The sequence below is a fragment of the Bradysia coprophila genome (assembly GCF_014529535.1).
Source record: "Bradysia coprophila strain Holo2 chromosome X unlocalized genomic scaffold, BU_Bcop_v1 contig_128, whole genome shotgun sequence".
Classification (NCBI taxonomy): Eukaryota; Metazoa; Arthropoda; class Insecta; order Diptera; family Sciaridae; genus Bradysia; species Bradysia coprophila.
Window position 1 is genome coordinate 1,344,355 of NW_023503295.1, and position 15,466 is coordinate 1,359,820.

Below are 15,466 nucleotides of genomic sequence, written 5' to 3' on the forward strand. Positions count from 1 at the left end.
GCAAACTTCACACTCATTATTCTGTTTATTCGCTTTCGTTAGTCACATAAGAAAAGCAGCTATCGAAATAAATAAAAAAAATCGTTTAGCAGCTAGTTTGTTGTGGAACGTAACCTCAGGAATTTTGATTCTCCACCAAACAATTTTTTTTTAAATCGGTTGAGAATTACTCCAGTTATCGGTTAACAAAGCGAAGAAAAGTGTTACATTTCCATACACTTTTAATCACAATCATAGTAGTGATGGTGTATTTTCTGTCTGTAGGTCATGGGTCTTTCCTTAGAATTCCGAAAACTTCAGGAAATTTATGAATTCTGCTTTCTCTTAAGTCCAACACACACTAACATCTAGTGTCATCGGAAACACGATATTTCTATTGTTTAAATCAGCTAAAATCGGTTAAAACCGGTTTTAACAATAGAAATATCATATTCTCAACTAACACTTGATGCCAGTGTGTGGTGACCTTTACGTCTTTAAAATACAAAGAACAACGCATAAAGGACACTTCGGTCTATTATTATTTATTTTAGAGAACCAGATAAAACGTGACGGAAAAATGAGAGAATTAGAGGCCCTGAGCTGATTCTACTAACCGTTTTACTTTGGTAAAACACACCTCTTTGTTAGTGCAATTACTGTTTTATAGAAATATCCTTTACTAGAAAAGTAGTTCAGGATGTCTTTAAGTTGAAAATTTTTAAGCTTAATCTACTACTCTTGTTTAAAGCATTTTCAAATCATATATTTGACACAAAATCTTCTACTTCACTAGTTTTAACAATTAACATACATTTTGGGTGTATGAAGGAACAATAACCAGAGTTCACCGTTTATTTCGATCGTGAATGACCACGCGTAAAACAACGTAAATTGATACGCCACAAATTTATGTCGTTCATCTCTTTATCCTATAAATATCCGAGTTAATACTAATTTAGAGTAGGACAATGAGTGTGTAAAGAAAGGTTCCGAAAATTTATTTTTTAATTTTTTTTTGGATAATTAAGTGAATGAACCAAATATTATAATAACCGAAACATAAATGGAATCAGTTAATTCACCCACCAATACTGTATTGTGGTTTCACGTTGATATTATCTTGGCCAGATATACAGCAGATCCGAAACGAGACGCACGACAAAATATATTTATACTTCCTGTCCAAAGAGATTGAATGTCTCTATAAATTCTTCTATGAAATGTACGTTAACTTTGATGCATTTTTCCGAAAGATTTTTTTTTTATTATCTACTCCGCCTCTGCTAATTATTATACTTTATCAACAAAAAAAAAACGAAGTAAAATGTTCATAATATAACTACATAAATGATCTCGCACAGCGTCACACGGTAGCGGTCTTGGATTTTATTATGCGCCATAAGTTATCATTAGGAGTTCGTTTTGTGTCCGACCGATTTCAATAATTAATGTTTCTAATTTTTTTTTTATGAAATCATTTTAAAAACGATTTTGTATATCGTACACGGTCCAGCAACATATTTTCAAGTTTTTTTTTTTTATTCTTCTTTCCTTAAAAAATATTAATTTATTATTTATGTCCATATTCATATTTTTGGACATTTATATACAACACATATGAGTTAATGTGTGAGTATTCTAAATGTGGCTTTAAACTGATGTGTATCGTTAGGGTTATTTTTGACTTTGGTATGCATTTTTGTTTTCGTTTCAAATTAACATTCTTAAACTATAACAACAAATATGCCAGAATAGTTTCAGGCTGCAAACTGAGAAAATTCAGATTTGACATAATGACTATGTGTGGAGTACGTATATGTGAGCCATAAACACTTGGAAGTCCTTGTTCAAGGTGTTGGAACGTCCAAATATCTCCAGGAAATAAGAGACAATTAGAAAAATAATGATCTTTATTGAGCTGCTGATTCTGAACGAGGGAAAAGTTCTAACACAACAAAATAAAACTTGGTTAGTCGATTATATACAAATTCATGAGATTGCTGAGTTACTTCCAACACTCCTCCACAAGTTCATAAATTTGAAAAATGACCTCCTCCTTAATGACCTTAACTAAAGTCCAGATCTCACTACATAAAATTCATCACGAAATCACTCTTATGTCGCTCAAATTCTCTTACCACTGTTCGGTTCAAGTTCTTTTGCGTCTCGAATTCTTCATCTTAACTTGCTCAAATTCTGTTGCTCCGCGCTCAAATTCTGTTGCCTCAAATCTTCACATATTCTTCTTCTTCTTTTTTTTCGTCATTCCTTCCTCATTTACACAAATATCACTCGGGGTCCATAAATCATAGCCATTGTTGTTACCGTATGTCCTTCAATTATACTATTCTCAAAAAGCGTAATCCACATCGGAATCATCTTCGTAGACTAGTTTCACTCTGTCGCTTCGAGACTGCTTCTTATTGATCCACTCTTTATATTCCTCGCAATTTTGTTTGTAGTGTCCCTTCTTGTCACAAAAGAAACAGGCAACATCATCTTTCCAATGTCTTGAAGAACTGAATTTGTATGCTGAAGCTTCCTTTATCACGTTCCGCTCCTTTTGTCGTTCACACTCATCGATTATTTTTGAACAAACCAAGCTGGAAGTGAGTTCTTCATTACGAGACTCCAGAATTGCCGCCAGGAATTGTAGCTCTCTGGCAACGAACCAATCAGTGTTGCACTAAGGATGAATTTGGGTTTGAACTCGTCCCCGAGTGCTAACAATTTCTGGAAGAGTTCGTTCATCTCTTCTTAAAATCGCGACCCGACTGTCAGGTGTATCTCTCTCATGAAACTCATTGGGTTTCTTCCAGGCTTCTTTTGCATTTGTACAAGTTCTTATGTGTTGAATTTGATCATCTTCTATGGTCAATGCAATATGTGAATGAGCCTTCTCGTCTTTCTCAGTCCAATCAGCAGTTACTGGGTCCGGTTTATCGTCTTTGATCACTTTCCACAAACCCTTTCCTATCAACATCATCTCCATCTTGTACCTCCCGTTAAAATAGTTGCTGCCATTCAATTTCGTCAATGTTATCTTCGCTTTTGTAGCCATTTTTCTAGTTCTTCTATTTTGTACTGTCTTATTCCTTGTCTGGGCCCATAACCTGTTGGAACGTCCAAATATTTCCAGGAAATAAGAGACAATTACAAAATAATGATCTTTATTGAGCTGCTGATTCTCAACGAATGAAAAGTTCTAACACAACAAAAGAGAACTTGGTTACTCAATCATGTACAAATTTATGAGATTGCTGAATTACTTCCAACAGGACATGTCTTGAATTAGACATTCGGGTTATTCAAAAAATAAGACATACGATCCGACTAGAACTCGAACCCGACTATTATCGGATTATCGGGGTCCAGTCGAATATGACAAATATTTGATAGTTTCGCATATAACGTAACAGTATTTCAGACCCATCGAATTAATTAAAAATAACTAATAATACTGAATATCCCAAATAGGATTGAATGCGTCTACTGGTACTACTGGTCTATTGGTACTTAATGTGTTTTAATCATACTAATATTAAGTGAACTAAATTAAAGCTAGGCATCCCTGAGGGGCCTATCCAATTTTGTACCATCCAATTTAGTCCAAGTAGTGCGGTTAGAGACAATCTTTTAAAAACAGTTGTCTCTGTTGAAAGTCAACTCTTTTCATTTGATTATTAAAATTTAGGATATCAGTAGAAACATAATTTATAATTAGCTAATTTCGTGCTCATGTAGTTAACCTTTTAGAGACGGAAAATGTATAAGGAAATTTACTATTGGATCTATTACTTCATTTGAAGTGAACTATTTAAAAAAAATCAAATCTTCTACTTCATTTCTTTTAACATATTTTATGCTACATAAGAACGCGTTAGTCAGACGTTGTCGTTTATTATTGAAGTTTTTTTTCGATAACAGATGATAGGGAGTCATTTAAAGATTGCGTCTCTGATGCTCCATTGATGTGGTCATTTTTGGTGAACACCAAAAATCTTTTCCCCTAAAATTTTAAATTCCGATTAAATTTTAATGAACTTAAGGCAATTCCGCTAATACTTGTACGCCATAGAAAAAAACTCTTATGTAGCGGCGTCATAAATTAAACACATTTAGCACAAATCTTCGTACTTTTTCATTGTAAGTGATGACTTATAGAAAGTTGAGAAGCAAGATGTGTCCTCCTAATTAGGTAAAAGATTTTTCATGAATCTAATGAAAATGTATGAAGATATTAAAGATTCGGTGATTATGTTAGTGACAAGTTGGAGTTTGTGAAGGATGAATATTAAATAACTTAAAGTCTACACTAAGCATCAAAGCCAAATTTTTAGTTCGAAAAACTTTAAAATTTAACGATTTTCCATTCAACTTTTTAAGTTAGATCGCAGACTTCGAACTGTAAAATCGATTTTGTTTTATTCGACAAATTTCTCACCAAAATTGAAAATTTCACATCTGTCCGATATAGTCGGTGGCTACCAATTCATAGTTTGAATCGGCCGTATTTCTCAGCATCTTTTCGAGAAATATCACACGATAATATTGATCGGAAATGTATATATCTTTTGTGCGCAATTTATTTATATTTCTTAATGTGGACAAGTAGTGATCATAATTTTGCTCATCTTCCTTTTTATGTGATTTTTTTTCGCTTCAATTGTTACAGGTAGATATTCGTAAAGCCAGACAGGTAGGCGATCTGTTTCGTTAGTTTTTTTTTTACTTCTTCTTTCAAAATGATGAACAAGGGGCAAGAAAGATAGATATTAATGAGTTCTGATGTAAAATGTACAATAAAAATATTTCAGTGTGCACCTTTTTTTGGGGTCTTTGCTACTGAATTTTTATCCTTTTCGACATATTGGTAAATTAGTTGTATTGATTCGTAACAACATGGTATCGTCGCTGCGTTTGTGAAGTTGATGGAAAGAAAACGAACGAAAAAAAATATGTAAAAATGTTTTTTGGCTGAAAACGCTCACTCGGATTAGAGAAAAAGTATTTTTCTTTTATATTTTACCAAGTATCTGTGTAATCACTGGGTTAAAGGAATAAACAAAACAATTCGGGCTGTTAGAAATTCTATTGAAATGCCAGGCATAAGTTGACCTTGTTCTAAAACCAATTACCCTTCGTTGAATTTAGAAGAAATCTTTTCTTCCAGAACTGTAAGTACATCGTAGATTAGTCTGGCTTTCAGGTTTTCTACTTCTTTTATTTAATTATTTCAAACTCACAGATAGATGTTACAAACAACGTAAGTCTTCCATTTAAGCTATTCCACCTGATATTGACAGCAAAATAATTGACTAATTCAGTGTGGGACTCTCTAATATAGAAAAAATAATGTTTACAAAAATGAAGTACTAGATTTTGATATACAAAAATATCAAATCAACAACAGATCTATGTTTTGTAAAGGTCCGTTTCAACCGTTTCGACGCGTTGCTCTACGGTATGTCTTCGGAAGAAAGTAGATTGTTGTTTAATAAAATTGTCTTAATAATAACACCCGCACTGTTTCGAATTTTGTCAGCCGCTCAAAACTTGACTTGTGAACGTGATTAGAAAAAAATTAATTTGTGCTGTCCTAATGATTGGTAACATTTTTGATGAATAGAATGTCTTCAAACAGTATAAAATCCATGATATGGGTTCGCCATTTCGATTTTTTTTTATGGGCGACTGCACAGTCACAGGCAAAATTTACTGACTTTCGGCTTGATCGTTGAAACTTTTTCTCGAACAAAGTCTTTATGTAACTGATTTCGCTGTTACCACGACTAGAACTGTCTCCTGAGCCACCACGAGCGCAATACTTTGTGCAATAAGTTTATTAGCGACAAGCAGTACTCCCTGGGCCCATAACCTGTGTGAAGTTGTGGAATGACTGCAGGATATTGCGGATAAGACATTTATCCGGACTTCCAATAAAACACGACTTTGCCTTTCGGCTGTTTCCTGAAAGGTGGTACATAATTACAATTATCATCTTAAATCATCTTAACTAGGTTTACTTAATCCTCATATTCATTCGGACTACTTCTCTGAATGATCAAGTAGAATTATAGCAAGTGCATATTCCAACAGAATTTGCTTCAGCTGATCCACAATAACAATCACAACTGTTTATAAGTCTTTTTACGGTTTTATTACTACCTCGAGTGTCCGTGTACCAGTTTTAACCATATAAACAAGTATAAACAGTTTTGATTGTTTGTGTGGAATGCGGATCAGCTGAAGCAAATTCATGCTAACATTTCACTGCCTTTGACTGTACGTTCCGAAATTCAGAATAGTTTAGAAAAAAATCGGTTCATTTTGGAGGCATCGTAGAACAATGGTTTTTTGCTTAGAATCATACTTGTGTGTAGGGAATGCAATCCCGTACCGATTTTTGAATCCCGAGATTCGGGATTGAGAAACTCAGTACCGGTACCAGTACCAGTACCGGTACTGAAAAGATATGGATTAATTATCAGTAAAAGAAATTATTTTCATTTTATTCTCATTTTTTTAAGTTTTTTAATGGTACAGTTAAGTGTGCTTACTCACAGTGAAACACGTATCGAATTATTTTGTTCTAAATATCAAATTTGACACTACGACAAAAGAAATTCGATACTTACGTCGCTGTGTGAAGGCCGGGTAACTTTACTTTATGTTTGCAACAGCGTAGATGTCACATTGTAAATTCAATTTTCTCTTTGGAAAAATGCTCACAATGCAATTAACGTATCATCGTTCAATCTTGAACGTATAAGTTGTGGGACTTGTTGTCGTCACAATCGCAAATTTTTGTGCTTTGTGATTTAAAAATTAATTGATTTGTTAGGTAATGTAAATTTTCAAGCACGCTGCCTTTGAAAATATAAATCGTGTGAAGTGACAGAAGACCAACTTCCCGACAGCGTCAATTAGTGGCAGTTTTGTGAAATATCGCCTAAATCCACAATATATTTTACTACGCAAGTACCGGCAAGCCGGAAATGCATGTTCAGATTCAACGCTAGTTGGTTTGATGAGCAGCAGACACTCACCAGAAAGATTTTAAACACTTCAAGCATGGATGATAATCTAAATAGAGTACTGAAACTGGACAGTGTATTATACAAACGTAGAACACTATAAAAATATTTCCATGTAAAATAGAGTACTTTCTGCAGCCGACCACTATGATCATGCATGCGTGAAGTGCGTTGCTAGCCATCGTAGTTTTAAACATAGCTAACGCCGACCCGTACGAAACACCTATTCGTATCAAAAGCCTTTAATGTGAAACTCTTCATTTCTCTTACTTCATTTTCTTCTCTGCTGAAAAACTATTCTCCCTTTAAAATCACTTACATTATCCACTCTTTGCCTTGTTATCATATACAACTAAATTGCCGGAGGCAATATAGACAGCCCCGTACGAAGTCAAATTTCATAAATTCCTATTTAAACAGCTATATACCGCTATATTTAACTATATTTCACTATAAATAAACATTTCACAGATAAATATATGCTATTATATAGCTCTATATGCCTGTATATAGCTCAATATAGCTGTATATAGGTATATATAGATGTCCGTATATGGAATCCCTGAAACCCCACACGCATAACAAATTATTTCCATGTTAACAGAAACTCTCTAAGTATCATTTTTCCCAAGATATTTCTATTTTACTAAAATCCAATATGGCCGCCGGCAGCCATTTTGTTAGGAGACCGGAAATAGTACCGACGCTTTACATTCGTTGATACCTTTCAAACAAAAAAAAATTCATGAAATTCGGTCAAAATTTACTCGAGATATTGTCAAAATACACCACGTTCACTGTACTTCCGAGTAGCCAGATAAGAGCTCACTCCAAGAGACCTAGCTCACGCTCCGGAGAACATAATTTCATTAAAAAAAAATTCCCTGATTGGTACGGTCAATACCTATCTAATAAAGCTAAAACAGACGAAATATGTTCAAATGTGGCCGACCTACAAGCAAAAACTGCTTGCCGCCCTGTGCCTGTTCCACACCAAGGGGTCTAACTCACGAGTCGGTCATCCGATTTCCATAAACTTTTTTTTGGTCGATCGGTATTGTAAATATCTTTCATTCGATGTATCAGTTACAAGTGTAACGTTTGAATGTCCCGAGATATCTTCGAAAAACCGTAAAGCACTTATTGGGCCACAGCTCGGGAGGGGTCGATCCAAAATCACTCATCTTCGAACTTAGCCTGTCTTTTGACATTACCAAACGGGAAAAAAAAGAATTTTCAAAATCGGATGCGTTTTACTCAAGTTATCGTGCAGACAGACAGACGGACAGACGGACCTTTTTTTTCGCGGATTTGGCATCTCTAGACAACCACAATAGGTTTCCCCTTACTCAGGGAGTCCAATTCGACGTGTTACAAACGTATGCGTAAACCTGTGAGACCCCAGTACTTCGTACGGGTCTAAAGATTCGAACTCACCTGTTGCAGGTAACTTTGTCTCCAGGTAATATACAATAGCTGCCACAACTGTTGCGTCCCATGCAAAAAATACAGCTGCGGCAGATAATGTAGATTACCTGTAGACAAAGTTACCTCCAACAGGTGAGTTTTTCGAAACTTTTTTGTCAGTGAAAACTGGATTTTAAATTTCGGTACTAATCTCGGGATTTTTTGATCAATACCGGGATTCGGGACTGGGATTTTCCGGTACTGGTACCGGGATTGCATTCCTTACTTGTGTGATTTGTGCAAGTTGCGTTGATTAAAAATAACTTGTCTGGCTGACCTAACCTAAGTTAATTGTCAAAATTGATGTCAAGCCTGATTATCGGATGTGAACACCTATATCAGTCTGTCTCTAAAAGAATAGGAAAATAAATAAATTGTCCTGCTTTTCCGCTTGATCGTCTGGTAATATAAATTCTATTCACTGTTCGAAACCACGCGTAACAAAATTATGTGTCCTTTTTTCTTGAATTAAATGTAAATAACAAAAATTTAAAAAAAAATCAGATAAATTATCGTCCTTCTTCCATCCACATTCTTAAATGTGTGATAGTCGTTAAATCACCTGATCTAATAATAATTTATTGGATTTTATATTATAAAAAGTCAGTTTCTTCAAGAATAAAAAAAAAATCATAAATTCCCACACCCTTGTTGCATTGTTGTGTTTGGACTCATATGCGACAACGATATACTTATAATGTGTTGTATACAAGGGTCAAAATAATATTAATGCGTATGAAGACGAGAAGTAAAAAAAAATATTTATTTCATTTTAGTTAGTTCCGTTTTCCCTTCTCTTTTTTTATTACTATTGTTTGCGAAGGAAGACTTACCCTTGGCTGGATATTTTATCAAAAAATAAAAAATAAAATTATTATTGAATTCTCGGCGAGACAAATTTCGATTTCCTTATGAGATTAAAGAAGATTTTAGAAGATTTATTGGTGAAATAAATTATATCGATTCAAGACGAATAAAAAACCGACTGTGGCCAAAATTTGCATTGTTGAAATCGAAAGTGCTAACAACAATTTAATTTATACTCGGCATGATCGTGCCGTTCTATCTCGACTCGACCATGTAGCCAATCATAATTGACTAAGGATCGTGATCTTAGATCATCCCCCGTATTCTGGTCCCTTCAAGACAGATAAGGATAAAAACAGAATTCGTCTGATGTTTACGTCGATTATAAATAATATTAAAAATGTGATGGCAAATTTTAATGTTTCAATCGTCAATCGTCTCCATAAACTCCTGGCTTAGTTGAGCTATTATAAAGTTAATCTTTTAATTCCCTCAACCTGTATTTTAATATAAGAAACTTATGCACATTCAGACGAAAAGAAATAAATTTTTTTGTTTTTTTTTAAAGGCGCTTTACTTTTACAATAAAAGTGTGTCTGTCTGCGAATGTAGCTACTTACGGATGCATGTTAGATGAAATATTGAAACGTCGTACTTTACATTTCAGTATCTTTTGTTGTATGTATGGTGGACCATTTGTTGTCAATTACTTGAGGATGAATCGGGCAAATTACTGTCACTAACCCCAAACAAGAAAAGTCCCCAAAATTTGTTACAAAATTTGTTTGTATGTCCAATTGAATTCACACCTAGTTCAAAATTAAATAACTTACAATTGCAAGTTCATGCCGATCTCGACATGTTGCTCATTCTAGACTAATTTCTGACAGCTTTGCGTGCTTTGATTCTGGTAGAGAGTCCTGTCGATGAATTACTTGGCAAATTGGAAAACTAATTACTTCACCAGGGTTCTGAGATCGCGCACTACACTCTGGCAGTTTGTTTGACCGAAATCCGTCGACTCGAAATTTAATTATTTTTCAGTTTACGACAACTGTCAACTCGATATATGTACGACATACGACCACGATTCACGGTCTTCTTCGATCTGTTCAGCTCGATCATTTCCATATTCAAGTGATTTCACATAGACGAGTTGTTGTTCACGTAGAAACAATATTCAACATACGGTATACACTCAAATATACTGGATATACTCGAGTTCGCAACAACGAATACCCTTAATGTTGTATCATGTTGAAGTAATAGATTACAAGAGGAAATTCTACCTGTTGTAAAAACTGCTTTGCGCACTGAATACTCCTTGGCAAAAGGTTATATTTTTCATTGAATAACGCATAAAGAGGACGTGTAATATTAGCGAATTATAAGAAAAATGAAATGCCTGACGAAGTTTTTTTTTATAGTTTAAAACCATTGCAGAGGAGCTAAATAAATGAAATTTAATCATGGGCGCGCGTTAGCGTAGCGCCCGTGACGCAAGTCCTATTACTAGAAAAAATTTTAAAATAAATTTTTTGTCGTAGACTGCAGAACCATATATACAGCAAATATTGAAGTTCTACAATTCAAAGACAAATGACTCCAAATTACCATTAAAAAAAACTAGGCGTCCGTACGAGTTCAAAGAGCTATCACACGTTCTTGCAGCTTAAAATTTGGCCACGCAAAAAATCTTCCAAGAAGCCCCATTTCCATACATTTTGGTCAATTTCAGTACTTTAAACGAAATGAAAAATTCCTACGTTACTTTGTTAGTCCGTCCGTCCGTCCGTCCGTCCGTCCGTGTTTCCTATCTTCTAAAGTCTTCTTTAGATTTTGTTGAAATTTTGGGAGTAGATTCTAGTCGTCATTCTAAGACATTCCAGAAAAAAATTTTTGGGGGAACCGGCCTCGTTTCGGAGCTAGGGCTCCTCGAAGTTCCCATATAGGCCCCATATAAGAACACCTTTAAGTGTGAGTGTGGATGGGTATGGTAGAACTTTGTTCGCTTTTGGTATTTGGTAAGCTCTGCTCGTCTCATTTTTTTGAAATTTTTTAAATTTTTCAAATTTTTCAAATTTTTCAAATTTTTTAAATTTTTTCAATCTACTAATTCTTCCAAAAGTACTGATATCAGTCAAAAACACTCAAAAGAGTAAAAGTGACGCAAGTCCCTGTGCATACTTCCAAAACAACTGATATCGCTGGAGGTGACGCATTCTGCGCTTGTACGCAAAAACTGTAACAGCAAAAATTTGACCAAAGAAATTCTAGAAACAAAATTTTACCAAAAAAATTTTGCGTCACAAGTTGTTGAGTAAAGTACTTTTAAGAAATTTTTTAAAATAGGCAAGAATATGTCCTAATACGTCCGAGCCATCTGCCACTTTGTGACGCAAAATTTTTTTGGTAAAATTTTGTTTCTAGAATTTCTTTGGTCAAATTTTTGCTGTTACAGTTTTTGCGTACAAGCGCAGAATGCGTCACCTCCAGCGATATCAGTTGTTTTGGAAGTATACACAGGGACTTGCGTCACTTTTACTCTTTTGAGTGTTTTTGACTGATTTTTCTTATAAGTCGCTAATGTGACACATCCAGTTTCAGCATTTAACTCTTCATAGATAATGTCGGAGTTAAGTCTTAAATATTTTATAACCTCTTAAGAGGTTGAAGAGGTGGTTTTATCGCACAAAACTTTAATCGTCCATGAGCAAAAATTGTAATACGCTCTGCTCGAGTGGATTTCGCGATCTGCCAACCACAACTTTGTCGATACAATTCCAATCTATAAGTTTTTTTTTCGTTAAACAGATATTTATCAAATCGATGGGGTATAACTAAGCTAAATGAAAATGTAATTTTGTGTGTATGTTTTGCCAACGAAACGTATTACAACATTTTACATCAAAAGATATACCAAGAAACATTTTTTTTTTCTTCCATCTCCTCTCTCTCTAATTTGTAACATTACATTTTATGAAATTTCGTTGAACACTGGGGATGCTGCTTATGTACAAAATAAAATACAAAGAAAGTTATTTCCCAGTGGATTGATGGTATTGAATTACAATTTCATTAGCGGTTACTGTTCCGTTTGAAGAAAATCTTTTCTGCGATTACATAATTTATTTTTGCATGCCTGCTGCTCCCTTTTTGTATATTATAGGTATACACCGAAACTAATGGCAGTAAACGTAAATGTATTCCCTTTAACGAAACCAAAATAAACGATGGATGGGACGAAATGAACTTTTTTAATATAATGTGAACGATAAAGGAAGACAATGGAAACGATTTTTCGACATTCCTTTTTTCGATATAATAAAAAATCTCTCTAAACATTCTTGAATAATTTATGGCATACGTCATTTATATATATATATATATGCACGTATCTATAGCCGTTATTGTGCAACCAACAACAAAATGGATAATGACGCAAATTTCTAATTTTTTAACAATTTATTAAACGATAATCTTTTCTATGAGCTACTGACCGAATGCCACACTGCAGATTAGAGGGAATTAATAATATAAAAATGTGAAAAACCTTTTTTTTATTATTATTATTTTGATAAAGATATCAACGCAGTGTGAAATTTATCACAGCAGGGACCACCCTTATTTAGGTAGTAAATAAACACCAATTATTATGAAAGAATAAAACAATTTCCGGATTTGGTTATGCATTTTCAGCTTCTGAATTTATTTCTTCGTTTTTTTTTTTAAATTTATTTATTTTGAAATGTTTTTGGGAAGAAAATAAAATTGTTTCGACCGATTGAAAATGTATTTAGTTATCGGACAGATTTAATATGGATCAGGATCATTTTTTCAGGCAATAATTACTCATGATACCTCTAATAGGTTCATTCATCCGTTAAAAGAGGAAAAAAATCCATTTTCCATCGATCGAATCGGACCGCCGAATAAACCTACCTTCAATGGTCGGTTTATTCGGCGCTGATGTACATTGAGCTCTGTTCACATTTCGGAAGTATTATGTCAACAGAAATGTATTGTTGGTCAGTATTGATACTATGAATGCAACTCCTCAAATTGAGACTTAAGACTTGATGTATATACGGGCAGGATTCAGGTATATATGTACCTAATATCCTAAGTTGACTGGACCATTGAGTTTTAACGGTTTTTTATACAGTAACGCAAGCGCCAGAGAATTCAAATAGTACATTTCGTACCTAGGACTAAAAGTCTTTTTTAGCGTGTGAGAAGTGAGACAGAGCCGAAAGCGAGGTCTGGAATCGAATACGTTAAAAAAGACTTTTAGTCCGAATTTTGTTGATCCGAGGCGTAGCCCAGGTCAATAAAAACACGAAAACGAGACTTTTAATTTTTTATCCCGAGTTATGTAATGGATTTTACATGCTGAGAGCGTCGAAAGTAGTGCTTGAAACATGAAAAGTGCGGTTTTCGACGCATGTAGCATGTAAAAGAATTTTTCACATTCGAACTGTCACTTTGTTTATGTTTTCAAAAATGGTATGGCGAATCGATGTTTTTGTTTCGTGGAGAAAAATGACAAAACACAACATGCACGCATAAAAAACGTTGTGGGCACCTTCGGGAGAAGATTTCGTCAGTTTGAGCCGACCATTTCTGATCGACGCACACAGATCTTGGGATCCTTTGTGCTACTCAGTCATCATTAAAATCTTTTGGAGGCCCTTTTCCGGACCTCCTCTCCACACATCAACCTCTCCCGACCTTTCTAAATCGCAAGCCTCATACCATAGCCAGCGGCCGGGTGTCGAGGACAATCCAGGTATTCTACACATTTGTAGAATCGTTAAAATTCTCCTGCTTGTGCCTCGACTAAGACGGATCCAAGCCAAATGTCCTCTCTTCTCTGTAGCGAGCTATCAGTTAAAGCAATAGCATAGCCACTGAGTGGGACGACAGCTAGCCAAAGCGCCGGTACGTCTGTCACAACGTAAACCGAAATCAATACAAATTCGCCTGGTCCACTACGTACAAAACACAGTTCAGAGCAAATGTGACTGATTTGTTTCGGAACATTGTTGACAGTTATTCACACCACTGCTGTTGTATGCATACACATTGAAAACAATCGACGCGCAACTTATTCATACAGAGCTGTGTGTATTCGCAATAATACCGGAAATTTTCCCTTCCAAACTATTTATGCGACTAAATCCAATCCAGGTCTACTCATAAAATCGAAATGACTTTCCTGTTTGGGCCTCGACAAAAACAGAACCGAACCACCTGCCATCCCTTCTCTGCAGTATGCCATCACTTATCCACCCGCTGACCTCAGCCACCCTGTAGCTCGAAAGGTTTCGCGCATCGGAAAAGTCTAGCTGACAAGCCATATCCAAGGCAAACATGTAATTTTCGCTCACTGGAACGGTCCCGTTGGCGAACCATATCCAAGGCAAAAACTTCCGTTCCACAAACCGATTGGAAGTTGAACCGGCGGTTGACACAAGGCAACAGAGTGTCAAAGCAACAACATAACTGCTGAGTGGGACATCAGCTAGGCATAGCAAAGATTGTCGCAACTGCCTGTACACGATATTCCATTTCAATACAAATTCGCCTGACTTACCACGTACAAAACACAGTTCAGAGCAAATTTGACCGATTTACCTCGGAATATCGTTGACAGTTGATCACACCACTGCTATTGTATACGTACATAATGTGCATTGAAGACAATCGACGCGCCACATTTGCCCATATACAAAGCTAAAATAATTCGGCCAGACTTTTTCCTTCCAAATTATTTCAGTGTGTCGAACATACCAGCTTTGAAACTGGATGTTTAATTCCTGAAATCAAATTACAGGCTCAGAAAGTAAAACTTTGACCACCCACATCACGGCAAATAATGAAATAATTGTTGAGAACAAAGAACATATTCGCCATGTGTGTATCGATGCGGTGCAAACATTTTACTTTAAATTCACGAAGAACAAGGCACAATATACGGCGAAAACACTAAAATTTAGGCACAAGCTCAAAATATAGACTTCGGCAACAGCACTAAATTAAACATTTCGGCTAATACCAGCCTTATTCTTAGCGGAACAGCTCAGCCTATCGCACTACGATGCTTACTCGATCGTGGTCTAAAACCTTCGGGAGAAAGTAGGAAATTCCAACTCGATATTGCGGCCCTCCCT